Source organism: Lissotriton helveticus, chromosome 8 (assembly GCF_964261635.1).
Source record: "Lissotriton helveticus chromosome 8, aLisHel1.1, whole genome shotgun sequence".
Taxonomy (NCBI): domain Eukaryota; kingdom Metazoa; phylum Chordata; class Amphibia; order Caudata; family Salamandridae; genus Lissotriton; species Lissotriton helveticus.
The window spans coordinates 1000978683-1000992526 of NC_136069.1; the positions used below are offsets into that span (position 1 = coordinate 1000978683).

At 44.8% G+C, this 13844-nt stretch overlaps 1 long non-coding RNA gene across 1 annotated transcript; it reads left to right on the forward strand.

The window, feature by feature from the left end:
* The first annotated feature begins 2069 nt into the window (after window positions 1-2069).
* LOC144771850 (uncharacterized) lies at window positions 2070-7540 on the forward strand. The gene is made up of 4 exons (XR_013599515.1): window positions 2070-2160; window positions 2259-2342; window positions 6483-6599; window positions 7197-7540. It is a non-coding gene; the product is annotated as an uncharacterized LOC144771850 (long non-coding RNA).
* The last annotated feature ends 6304 nt before the right edge of the window (window positions 7541-13844 follow it).

The following is a 13844-nucleotide window of genomic DNA, read 5'->3' on the forward strand; positions in this document are numbered from 1 at the left end:
GGATATGTACTCTTCATTATCTTGGTTATTGATTGTTTACTTGTTATATATCTTATGCTTTCCGAATCTGAAATCTAGATAAAATCTTTAAAAACTTCCCCGGAGTCTGTGGTCTTTATGACATACAGAAGGATATAAAGTTGGTATTGTGTTGTTTGCCTTTTCTTCACAGCTAGCTCCCTGATTCATCGTGGTCATTAGGTACCCGTGACGGTGGATTGGTAAGTCGGGTACAATAGAAATATATAGGAAGGAACTGGGTTACTGGTAGTAGAGTGTATGGTCGCCCGATTAATAAATAATGGTGTATTGAAATATATGGGCCCGATACGTGTATGGTAAATTTGTTGGTTGGGTGACCTGCGCGCTCTATCACACTAGAGGCAGTCAAAAAGATGCTTGATGGTTCAGACTGTCCGTCAGAGAAACTTTTTATTCTGGAATGTTTGGCTATTGTACTCAAAGAATACTACTTTGAGTTTGATAAGGCGAGCTACCAGCAAGTGCTTGGCATCAGCATGGGTGCGGCCTGTGCCCCGAATGTGGCGAATGCTTATATGGGCGCGTTTGAAGAAAGGTTTATCTACAACAAAATTGCTCCTTTCTTCGAAAATGTGACTAACTAAAATCGCTTCATTGATGACATCTTTTTTATTTGGAAGGGCCCGCAGGAACAACTCAATTAATTTATTATGTGAATCAATTTGTGTGACCCACACCTTAAATTCAGTGTAAATACCAGTTCTACCAGAATTGAATTCCTCGATGTGTGGATTCAAACCAACAATCAGTCCATTGAGGTCTCTCTTTACACTAAACCCACTACTCGCAACACTCTCCTCCTCTAAGATAGTTTTCATCCACGGAGTCAGAGGAACAGTATACCATTCAGTCAGTTCTTAAGGCTCCGTCGGAATTGTACAGACATGAGTAACTTTGAACTTCATACTTTACAACTGAAAACAAAACTTCTCGAGAGGGTTATCCCCATAGATTGATTAGGGACTCCTATAAGAGGGCAAAATATTTAAATCGTGAGACCCTTTTGAGCCCTAAAGAAAAGAATGAGGATCATAAGCTTGTAGTCGTCACCACACATTCTAATTTTAATGATAAACTAAGATCTATCATTAACTCTCAATGGCACATCCTCAATACGGATAGCACAGCTGAAAAACTCAGTAAACCAATTTTTGCTTTCAGGCGGAACAGAAACCTAAGGAATGTTCTAGTTAGGGCTTGCCTCCCTGAAACTCCAGCTCTTAGTCAGAGGAGTATCTCTGGCACTAATCCAATCACTGGAAGCCATAGGTGTGGCGGCTGCCACGCTTGTAATCATGTAATGACTACCCCTGAATTGCTGTGGGGGAAAAGAAAAATCCAACTTAAAGAAATGACGAATTTTAGGACTGGTAACGTTGTATATCTTCTACTCTGCCCCTGCTCTAAAGGCTATGTCGGTGAGACAGGGAGAGAGTTCAGGACACGTTTTTCTGAACATAAATCAGCTATCAGGAATTCGCGCACAGGGGCGCCTTTGGTTGCCCACTGGAAAGATCTGAAACACTCTGTGGAGGATCTTAAATGGCTTATTCTGGAACGTATACATTGGCCTAATGATGGCAATGTAGACGCACTCAGAGGCAAAAGGGAAGTGTTTTGGATTTTCACCCTCAAGACGGCGGTCTCGGGTTTAAATGAACATCTGCCGTGGGAGAATGCGATAATCTGAACTTTTTGGGGGTCAATCTCAGGTTGGTCATTCTCGAAATTAGCCTGTTTTCTATGTCCTTGGTACCTCCTTACCTGGTTGTTCGACAGAATATCCTTGTCATTTCTGTAGTATTTATTCTGTCTGTTCCATACTTTTAGATCGGGCGCCTTTGGCACACTTTGGATTTAGGGACATCGCCACTTTTGTTCCGACTCGAATCATTTCAACTTTTTGCCCGTCCGCCATTTTTCCACTTCCGCTCATATTCAGTTAGTGCTCTAGTCACCCGATCTACTCACGAGCTCAGGTGCGTTGCATTCGGACTCTTGCCGAACAGTATTAATGACAGGGTAGGTTTTCCGGCGTTTGCTGCATTTTTGCTTCCGGACTCGTGGGAGGTGCACGCCACATGGTTTACTTAGGATATATGCTTAAACGCTAGACAGGTAAGTGGCTCCCTTCTCCTTCTTCGAACCTTTTCCCGTTTTACCCCTTTTTTGTCACGCTCGTGCCCTTATCCTTAGCTTTGTTTCCTTTTTTTCAGCACTCCACATATTAAGGAGCATCGACTTCCTGGTCCTGATTGACACTTTTAAAGATCCTTACCTGTCTTTCCAGACGTTTGCAGGTATCTTCTAATTTCTTTTTTTCGGCTCCCCCTATCCTTATGGATGCGCTGGGGAACATGTTCAACTAACTGTAATGATGAAAGCGATGGGCCCTGGGCCCGCATGTTAGGCGCAGCAATGATGGACACAGACACCAGGAATGTGTTGTGGGAAAGGTCTCGAGCACGTGCGCTCGGCCTCTTTTATTGGCAGCGTCATGTGACACCATGACGTCTGTGGTGGGTGGGTGTAGAGTATGTTACATCACACTAGAACACTAGAACGTGTCTACGCTAAGACACTACATCACTCCCCTTTTTAATCATTGAAAAGACCCAACTTCAGAATTCACATTTGGGGAAAGTAACATGTCTCAGGATGCAGTGAAGTGTTCAGTTCCGCCATGCTCTTCTGTCCGCCGCTGCTTGGAATTGGCAGATGGAGTTCAATCTGTTTCGGGGAACCTTAGTCCGCTTTGGCACCGGTTGGTGGTGCTCGATGGAAACAGTCTGTAGACGACTGGGTAGCCCCTTTGTCCTCACAGTCTTTCTGTTGTTGACTTCCGTGGTAACGGGTGCGGTTGGAGTTCTTGTAGTTCGCCGTGGAATGGTGGTTACGTACCAGTTTCGGCCTTGGACTCACTGTGGGGACCTACTTTGCACTGACTTCTTCTTCACTCTTAACTGTGGCAACGGCCACGTGGATTTACTTCCTTCCATTCTTATCTGTGGCAACGGCCACGTGGATATACTTCCTTCCATTCTTAACTGCGGCAATGGCCACGTGGACATACTTCTTTCCGCTCTTTAACTGTGGCAACGGCCACGTGGAATATGCTTCCTTCCGCTCTAGCAGTGGCGGAGGTGCCACTCAGATCTCTCTTCTTCTTCCTTTCTTGTCACGGTGGCAGAGGTGCCACTCAGATCTCTCCTCTTCTTCCTTTCTGTTTCACAGTGGCAGACGTGCCATGCAGCTCTCTCCTCTTCTTCCTTTCGTTTCACAGTGGCAGACGTGCCACACAGCTCTCTCCTCTTCTTCCTTTCTGTTTCACAGTGGCAGACGTGCCACACAGCTCTCTCCTCTTCTTCCTTTCTTTTCACAGTGGCAGACGTGCCACTCGGATCTCTCCTCTTCTTCCTTTCTTTTCACAGTGGCAGACGTGCCACTCGGATCTCTCCTTTTTCTCCCTTCCTGTTTCGCGACATCACTTGGTCCAATCTTGCATCTTCTCTCTTGACCTGGCTCCAACATGCAGGGCGCGCCCGCTGCATGTGTACTCCTGGTTTGTCCCTGACAGGAACACTTCCTCCCTCTTCCTCAGCTTCCTGAGTTGGTGTCGCGAACCCTCTTCTCTAGATTCTTGTAGGTGACGTTCGTGGGATGGTGTTCACAGACCTTGACTAGGTTGAACGTCCTGGACCGTTTGGCGGTCCACTCCTGCTGATGTTTTGGCAGGCTTCTTCGGTCGTCCTGTCGGACTTGGTGCAATAGCACTTTCTGGTGTTGTTTGAGGGGACCCGTCGCGGGTCATACTTGGTACGCGATCTTTCTGTGGATCGGCTTCTGGGGGGCGCCACGCTTAGTGGTCGTCTCCGGTAACTGTTCTGCACTGTGGCGTTACCTGTGCCCTTCTTCCATCTCGTGGGGGCTGTGCCTTGCCACGTGGCGCGTTATCTGCGCCCGTAGTTTTTCAAGGCTCTCGGACACTTGTTGCGTGTCGTTGGTACTTGCAGCTTTGGCTGGCGTCGATTTCTTGCTGCTTGGCTGACGTCCAGTACTTTGCTGCTTTGGACCGTTGGGTACTTGCTGCTTTGGCTGGCGTCAGGTGCTTGCTGCTTCGGACCGTTGGCGGGAGTAGTTGATGCTGCGGTGATCTCCTGTGGCCACTAGGAGTCGCTGCTCTCTCCGTCTTCTGATCGCGGCAGTCTTTTCCTTGATCGTTCCTCCAGTGCTTGGCAGTCGTTTTCTCCAGACGTTTTGTCCTTGCTTAGATGCTTGGTGAGGCGTTGGTGCCTCTTCCCACGTCACTCTGGTAGTGGCGTCTGCCTACTCCTTGCTGGTGCGTGTGGTTCTTTCCGTGCTTGTTTGCACACTTACTTGCTGCATGAGATTCAATTCTCCTTGTGGGCTTTGCTTAGTCCTTTACCCCTTGTTGCTGCTGCATTGCCTGGTGTTGTGCGATGCTTGTTTGTTTCTTATAGATGCAGGTGCACTTTCCTTCTTCGGCCACCAGATGGCGGTAGACTCCGGTTTGGTGGGTGCCTGCCTGGTGGCTCTTGTCTTCCTCGTGTTGTGTACTCTACTGTTTGTCTCTCTCTCTCTGTGCACCGGGGGCTGGTGCTGGAGCAGCCGCTGGGAACCTGGCCCCACACTGCCTTCCTGGTGAGTCCCTTCCCTGCTATTGAGTTCTTTTGTGGGCAGGAGGGTGCAGGCATGAGGGCGAGGCAGTTCTGTGGTGTGCAGGCTCCGTCTCGCACACTTTGACGTTCAAAGGCACCTCTACGTTTATTCTGGCGGCGCTGGCCACTTTCAGGCACTCTGCCCCTCACACGGAGCACACAAGGAGGGGGCACATTTGAACTTGGCGGCGCTGGCCGCGTGCAGACGTCTACTTCTTCCTGGCCGCTTTCAGGCACTCTGCTCCTCACACGGAGCACACAAGGAGGGGGCACTTTTGATCTTGGCGGCGCTGGCCGCGTGCGGACGCTTACTTCTTCCTTGCTTCCCCTCCCAGCCCGCGGCAGCCTCGGCAGTACTCACGCAGGCGGGGGTGTTGGTGCTTCACTCCGGCGGGGGAGCGTGTCGCTCCAGTCACTCCTCCCTGGGCGGGGGCGCTCGAGGCAGGCCGCGGTTGGGCTCCGCCGGCTCTGCCTACTTGATTGTTCTTGGTTCTCTGGCCCAGCAGGCTCCACTTTCGCCGGTCTCCCGCCACAGCAGCTTCAACTGGCACTCGCTGCGCGGCGGAGACCCGCCTTGCTTTTCGCAGGCCGCGGTTGGGCTCCGCAGGCTCTGCAGTGTCTATCCTCGCTGGGGGTGCCGCCGGCAGGTCGCGGGTGGGCTCCGCTGGCGCTGCTGGGTCTTTCCTCGCTGGGGGTGCCGCCGGCAGGTCGCGGGTGGACTCCGCTGGCCCGGACCACGTTGCGAGGGGGGTCGGGAGACGGTTAGCTACTCCGCTCCCTCCCCCTCGTTGATTACGTTAATTGCGGGTCCGGCCGCACTCTCCCTCACGCAGTCGCTTGTCTCTGGGCCCCGCCGCTTACAGTCACACACGCGGCGGGGGCAGGGGATGACTCAGGCAGGCCGCGGGTAGGCTCCGCTGGTCCTGCTTATGATTGGGCACAGTTTATTTAAAGTCACTTCGCCCGTTGGGCTCACCTTCGGCCTACGGGCCTGATGCTCTGTCGCGGCCTCCGCCCGGCCGGTACACCTCTCCGGGGGGTCACTGCTTCGCGGCCGTCTCAGGTGGGCTCTGGGCGGTCCGCTCATTCCTGGTGGCACATGTTGGTGGCGGCTGACGCGGGTGGCTTCGGTCGGCTTGCTGTTAGCCTCTTGGTGGCTGCTGTGCTCCGACGTGCTCACCGGCTTCTCGGCTCGCTGCACCTTGCTGCAGGGGATGCCCTTCAGGCGGGCAGCTCTCTCCCCCTTTTCCTCAGTGTAGGGTAGTGGCACGCATGGGTTGCACTACCGACCTCGTCGCCATTGTAATGATGAAAGCGATGGGCCCTGGGCCCGCATGTTAGGCGCAGCAATGATGGACACAGACACCAGGAATGTGTTGTGGGAAAGGTCTCGAGCAAGTGCGCTCGGCCTCTTTTATTGGCAGCGTCATGTGACACCATGACGTCTGTGGTGGGTGGGTGTAGAGTATGTTACATCACACTAGAACACTAGAACGTGTCTACGCTAAGACACTACACTAACGGTCTATTCCATGGCCCGTTTTGTTATCTAGTGCTGTGAAATCTTACTTCACTTGCCTTCTTTACAGTACGGTCGGGCTAAATTCCGCCAAAAATAAACCATGTGTGTATTATACGTGGGGGCACCGATAATATGGGGGTCTATACTAACCTGCCTGTATAGCTTTATTCCCTATTATTAGAAGAAATTATCTGCGGGAGTACGGCCATACATCTAATATGCTATCCCTCTCTATTTAGGAATTATGCACCTGGAATCTATGTTTTTTATGCACTATCGAGAAAAGCGAATATTTGTACAGCGCTGTTGGCTGGACTGAGACCGTCTTTTAAAATTCTGCTTGATACGAGTGACAGGTGAGCATTTTTGCATTCACTTTGGAGTTTTGAAGCACTGCGGTGTCTGTTAGACCTTTATTTCTCGGTTTCTGCAGGAACTATCGAGGCCCCGTTATGCTCGTTATAGACCTTGTGAGCTCACTGTGGCCATATCCATTGATCTCTCGATCTGTGCGATTTTAATAGGAATCTTTCCCTGCGTTTCTTTATGAACAGAGTTGCGGAGATTTATGTCTGCCCATTCTACTCCGGTTACAGTTGTGTTCCTATGAGTTCCACTCTATTGTGTACCTCCGTATATTCTTGAGGACTACCGAGCAATATTGTACGCATAGGTCTGTATTGGAAAGGACTCTGTTTTCTCTTCTTTATTATTTTCTGTTTGTATTTTACTTTATTTTTAGGGCTATGGCTTTCTTCACACCCTCTTAACTGTTTATATTGAGACTCATTTGGTTTCCTTATATACTTTTTTATGTTCTATCACGATGGTTGTTTTCTGATGTGAATTAGAATGTGTGATTTCACACTGCCTTGCTCATGATCGTGACCTGGAATCTTTGTCCGTCATTTTTATCCCTTTATCTTTATTTTTCATTTTTCTCCCACCCACAGATATACTTCGTCAGCCCCATTTGAGACTACGCCTTAACTGATAAATTGGTCCTACACTACAATTTGGATCTTTAGAGACCGCGCAGATTTATGGATTCACGATATGCGCCCTGATGAAGGAAATCTTTAATGACTTTTTTCCGAAACGCGCGTCGGCGCTTTTCTTTTCCTGTATGATGAAATGATGCTCTGTTTGAGTTTGAGTGTATGTATTGTGTGGTAGTGAGTTAGTGTTTGATTGATGGAATGACTGAAATGTGTGTCATTTTTTTAATGCTTAATACTGTTCTGGGCTTATGTTTGTCTTCTATTGTATATTTTAAATGAAATGAGATTTTATATGAAAAAAAATGATGAAAATTAATAAACTTTTCTGTGTTTATCATAATGTGAATGTTACTTAAAATGACCATAAAAATACATTTTGATAAGTAAAACTGTTGTTCTGTGGGTGCTTTTGGTTGCCTGTATATTTGGAATCTTTGTGTCCTTGTTCATATATTGGGGATGCCCCTTTTCATGTTGTTGAATATTTAACTCTCCCTGGTGGGCTGTCCCCTTTGCCTTATTCAATTTCAGGTTTTCAGGGTCCCTCTACTGTTTTTTGCATACAGTGGTGTCTCTTCCTTTTATCTTCAAGGATTGGGCATACACTGCAATATATTGAGTTGTCCTGCTTCATTCGGCAGGAGCACCTTGTAGGATCCCTATGCAGGTGTGAGCAATAATCAGCCAGGACCCCAACAAGACGTCATGAGACTAACTTAAGTACAAAAGATGTAGGGGCATATTTACAAGCCTTTCCTGTGTTGGTAAGGGATTTGCCTTATTTACAAGGCAGCGTTCAGCCTCTTAATGTTGCTAATGCCACCTTGTGAATAAGGTCCCCTTTCACGCTAGACTTAGCGTGGTGTTGTGCTGTTTCTATGTGTACTGCACACTGCAGCATGTTGTGTCTCGAGCTAGACTCTAGCGCAGCTCGAGCACTTCATATGTGGGTAAGTTATTTTCCTGCGATTGTGTTCTAGTGTTCTGTATGCTAGATTCTTTATTGGAAGTTACTGGATTGACAAGGTTATCAACCTTTGTCACGAGGGACACTTAGGTATTGTTAAAACAAAATGTAGAACTAAACAGTCCTACTGGTGGCCAGGAGTTGACAAAGATATTGAGAGGGTTGTAATGGAGTGATTTGAATGCGCAAATTCAGATAAAAGTTTAACCACTTGCAAAACCATGTTACATTTCATTGTAATTCCCAATATGCCGTGGGAAAGAATTGGCATTGATATATATTCGTACCAGTCAAAACAATGGATGGTCTGCAAAAACACATTATAGTTGTAGTAGATCATTTCTCGAAGTGGCCAGAGTACAAAATTGTGGAAAAAGCTGATACAGAAAATGTGTTGTACTTCTTGGGAGAAGTTTTTGGTAGCGAAGGTCTTCCCAAAGACCTAATTTCAGACAATGTTAGGCAATTTGCAGGAGAGAGTTTAAAAAAAAATCATAAAAGACACAGGAATTATTCATAGAACAACTTCTGTATATATCACCCAGAAGGTAATGGTGGTGTAGAACGCTGCAACAGAGTGATAAAAGGAATTCTTGAACTATTGAATAGTAATGATAAGGATTGGGAGGACGAATTGAGTAAAATGATCTCTGCCTATAGAGTCACCAAATGCCAATCCTCAGGTTATTCACCATTTAAACTTATGAGAGGACGATTCCCCCACACTAAAGACAACATGGGTTGGCTTAAGTGCACCAAAATGGTTCCATGGTCTGTAAAGAATGTAAAACAAACTCTTGAAAACAATCAGAAGCACTTGCTTGACAAACATACAAAAAAGGGAAGAAGAGTTACTTTATAAGTTGGTGACATCGTCAAAGTAAAGAAGGGGAGAATCGTATGTAAAGGTGATAGTAAGTATTCCACACCCCTCAAGGTTATTATAATCCTTTGTAATTCCGCTCTGTTGAGTGATGGGAAGGTGTGGAATGCCAATAGAATTGCCTTATTTAGAGGACATACCAGTGGATAACAGAAGCTAAGAAGTACGATTGGATTGACGATATTGATAACACTAGTGTCACTTCTAAATTCATTAACATTCCTGGCGAACCTTCTTGCAGTGGTGAACCCTCATGTAGTAATATACTAAGTGCTAAACTTGACTCTTCAATTGTACAGAAAAATATTCTTATGAACAACAATGCTGTAGTTGTTTCCTGTTCAAAACAAGTTTGCAGCAAACCCAAGAGACTTGAGGATTATGTTACACATATTTATTGTTAACTTGTCCATTGCAATGGCCACTCATTCTGTTGTAGCCATTTTCTTTTTTTATTGTAGGGAGTGTGAAGTGCTGTGTCTCGAGCTGGGTTAGAGTTAGACTCGAACGCAGCTCGAGCACTTCATATGTGGATAAGTCGTTTAGCCTTGATTGTGTTCTCATGTTCTGTATGCTAGATTCTGTATAGGAAGTTACTGGATTGAGAAGTGGTTGCCTGCGGCTGCGTCCACTCTTCCCTGCTGTACGTGGGTTTAAGCTAAATAAAAGTTATATATAACTTCCTCCAGTCTGGATCTTTTGTCAACACAACAGAGCACACTTAGAAACAGCATAGACGGGGAGAAAAAAAGCATTTGGTCTTAATTTTGGCGCTGCCCCATATTTACGCCACCCTTGTGAGTATAGGGCAGTGTCTAATCAATGGGTGTTGGAGCAGAATGTCCACCACACTCAGCCAGGATGAATGTGATATGTGTGGAACTCTATTTTGCAATTATTATTTGTACATTGTATATTTCTCTTTCATACTGTACCTTTATTGTGCATTGTTGTAGAAATCATTATTTATTTTGTTTCCTAAGGAAAGGGGATGTGTTATACCTTAATTTCTTATAATGCATCCTTTCCCTGGTTACCCATTCCCTGCTGCTCAGCCAGTATGAATGTGATGTGTGTGTGGAATGTTATAAAGCTTGATGAAGTGCCCGGTGGATTTGCCTTATTTGCAAGGCAGCGTTCAGCCCCTTAATACTGCTTAATGCCACCTTGTGAATAAGGCCCCCTTTCACGCTTGACAGGAACGTCGATAAAAGTGGTTTGATTCTGATAGTGTCCTTGCAAAACGAAACCGATCAAAAGTTCTGGATACAAAAAATATTGTTTTGATTAGGGAAGCGAGGGGTGCATATAATAATGCCCAGAAAGCTGCACGCAGGAGATGGGATAATGATAACTGGGAGGAATTGCTATTAGCTTCCAAAAGAAATGACCAATTCTTGTTTTGGAAAATTATACGAATGGCACTAAGGCAAACATCTCGGCCCAAGATTATATCCTGGATCCCAAGTCCCGGCATATCCATTTCACCCGCCTTTATGCTGTTCCAATCGAAACAAATGAATCCCCCTTAGCTACTGTTGATACATCTATGCTACTTAACCAGGCTACCCCCTTCAATTTAGTATGGAAGAGACATTGAGGGCAATTGCTGCTATAAAACCTTCAAAAGCACCCGGTCCTGACAAGATCCCGGGGGATCTATTTAAGCATGAGTTAGATGTTTGGGCTCCTTACATAAATCTCCTCTGTAATGGTATTGCCACTGGTCAGCCCATCCCTGACTCATGGAAAGGAACGGAGATCGTCCCAATTTACAAGAAAGTTTCTAGGGATGATCCCGCAAATTATAGACCTACCAGCCTTTTAGATATACTACAAAAGGTTTACGCAAAACACATTCTAGATAAGCTAAATGACTGGATTATGGATTACAATGTGCTCTCTTCCTGCCAAGCTGGCTCCAGGAAGAAAATAAGTACCATAGACCAAGTTCTGAGGTTAATAATCAACATCTCATGGAAGTACACAAAGTTGTGTGATGGTCACTTGTATGTAGCCTTCATAGATTTGAAGGCAGCATTTGATTCTATTCCTAGAGATAGACTTTGGGCCAATCTCCTATACCAAGGGGTTCCGAGTAACATTGTATGCCAGTTAGTCAGGTTACACGAGAACGCATATGCTAAAGTAAGATGGGGAAAGCGGGAGAACTAACAGAAGAGATTCCCATAAATAGGGGTGTGTGCCAAGGCTGTGTCCTGGTGCCAAACCTGTTCCTCCTGTACATCAATGATATGGTTATGGCTCTTAAAAAATGCAACCATGATTCCCCAAAATTGGGTGGTGAACACATCTGCGCTCTAACCTTTGCAGATGATACCATTCTTCTTTCTCAAACCCCAACGGGTCTCCAAAATCTCTTAAATGTGCTGGACAGGTATTGTAGTCAAAAGGGGCTGGACATTAACCCAATAAAAACAAAGTACATGACCATCAGACCCTACAAATGTTTAAAAAATAAGATGCAGTTAAATGGAGTCAGCCTGGAGCAAGTTTCAAATTTCGTATATATGGGGGTGACCATTGACTCTAAATTTTTGTGGAATCCTCAGATTGCAAAATCAAAATCCATCCTTAGTCAAAAAGCAGCTCCAATCGTAATAAAACTCTTTTCAACAACATCAAAGGCAATCACTCCTGCATTATTAGTCTATAAATCTGGGGTCCAATCAGCTGCACTATTCGGCTCTGAGCTATGGGGAGGGGGGACTCTCTCGCCTCTATTTCTAGGGGAGAATACAATTATGAGGAGACTTACTGCCCTTCCACAAAATACTCCGGTGATTCCTTTGATGTTGGATTTAGGCATTAAGCTGATTGAGCATAGGGCCATATGGATGTCTCTTTCATATTGGATTAGAATATGGACAACGGAAGAGTTACATACATATAAGCAGGCACTAAGGGAATTGAATGCCCTAGATACTTTCTTTACATTTCCATGGCTGATCCACATCCGTAGGTGGTTTCTGAGCTTGGGTTTGACCAGGTATTGGGAACACCCAGACCAGCTTACCCTTGACTCAAAACAGGAATGTAAGACCATTTTCTGGAACTTCATTGATCAGAGTGTTGTTCTAAGCCTTAGACATGGTTCACTGATTAGCCAGTTCTTAAGTTTTAAAACATGCCCCTCTTTTGAACCATTTCTGGATGAGATTGAGCCCCTCGTAGCCAAAATACTCTACCTAAAATTTAGATATGGCAAGTTACAAATAAAGACATTTACATCTAGGTGGGGTAAAAAGGCTGGTGAGGGCAATGACTTTATTTGTACTGAGTGTTCCCTTGGAAGAGAAGAAGACATTGCCCATGCCTTATTCTTTTGCACACTTTATGAAACTCCAAGGAAAAGGTGGATACGACCATTGGTTAGGAACCTCGGAATTTGACAGTACATCGAAATGTTATGCATCCTGAAAACGGACACCTCTAGATTGGTTGTATTTGGAATAAGCAGATTTCTATTGTCAGCCAACTTCATTAGACTAAAGTGAGGTTTAAAATTTTAATAACCGAAAGAATGTGTTAACATATGCTGCTAGGATCTTGGTTAGGAATTGCTATTTTATTTAACTGTACTTGTATACTTTCACATTAAATAAGCTATAGTGAAAAGGTTAAAAATATATATGATGAAACACTGTAAGGCTTTTGCACTTTATATTTGTATACCTCTGTTACTTATTTTTTTCCCTGATGTTGAAGAGTGTCTACCCGAGGAATTGTGAACTTAAAGTGTTATAATCATCAAGAGATTGTATGACTAAATAAACTTTCATTCATATGCTGCTACAATGAATGGAGTAGCACTCTTGTATGTGAATGTTAGGGAATTGTATCTTATCAATCAATGTATACCTTGCTAAATATTACATTTTATATATCTCTTTTATTCTATTTATGTATTCTTTTTAATGGAAATGATGTGTTCTTTTTTACTGCTTTGATGATTCTGTGAATCGAATAAAGATGCTTATTACTAAAAGGGACGTTCCTGTGTCAATAGGGGCTTGTAAAAATGCCCTCTATGTTTGTTCAGACCTCAACATACAGAACACAATATTAACTCTGACCAAAGAGATCTGTGTAAACACTGGCTGTTTTTCAGTCTCACCAGGACTGTGATGGCAGACTGGGATCTTGTTGCCAGTTTACGCACTTCCTCTGCATTATCTAAATAAACATATACTCTATTATTACCTGAAGATCTGCATACATAGTGTTATTTACCCTTCTATAGAACATGGTGTCTTGTACTGAGAGGACCAGCCATCAGCATTTTCAAAATCTGCAGAGCAGATGATACTCCTTGTAATGATCAAATGTGCAGTCATTTCTTTTTGGGGGATTTCGCTGTGCCTGCAGACCCCTTTCTGTGCGTACGTCCTAGTATTGTAGGGGATTCAGACTGCCAAAATACATTTGGGAAATATTTTTTTCAAATACAAAGATGATTTCTCAGTTCTAAATTTAATGTTGTAGCTAGCTTCTATGTTTTGAGTTGCCGGGGTCCTTAAGTACAGTGCAGTACGTCTGACTTAAGATACACAGTGTGAGAATATAGATGATACAAAGTGTGAGTAAAAGATAAAGGGTGTTAGGTTTGAATTCTGAGTTCTGAAAGTGTGTGCAACAGGCATGAACTGAGGATATAACCATTAACCAGGAACGAGCACCCAATTCAATTGCCTCAAGTTTCTCACACAGTTGAGTTCCTTCAATTCAA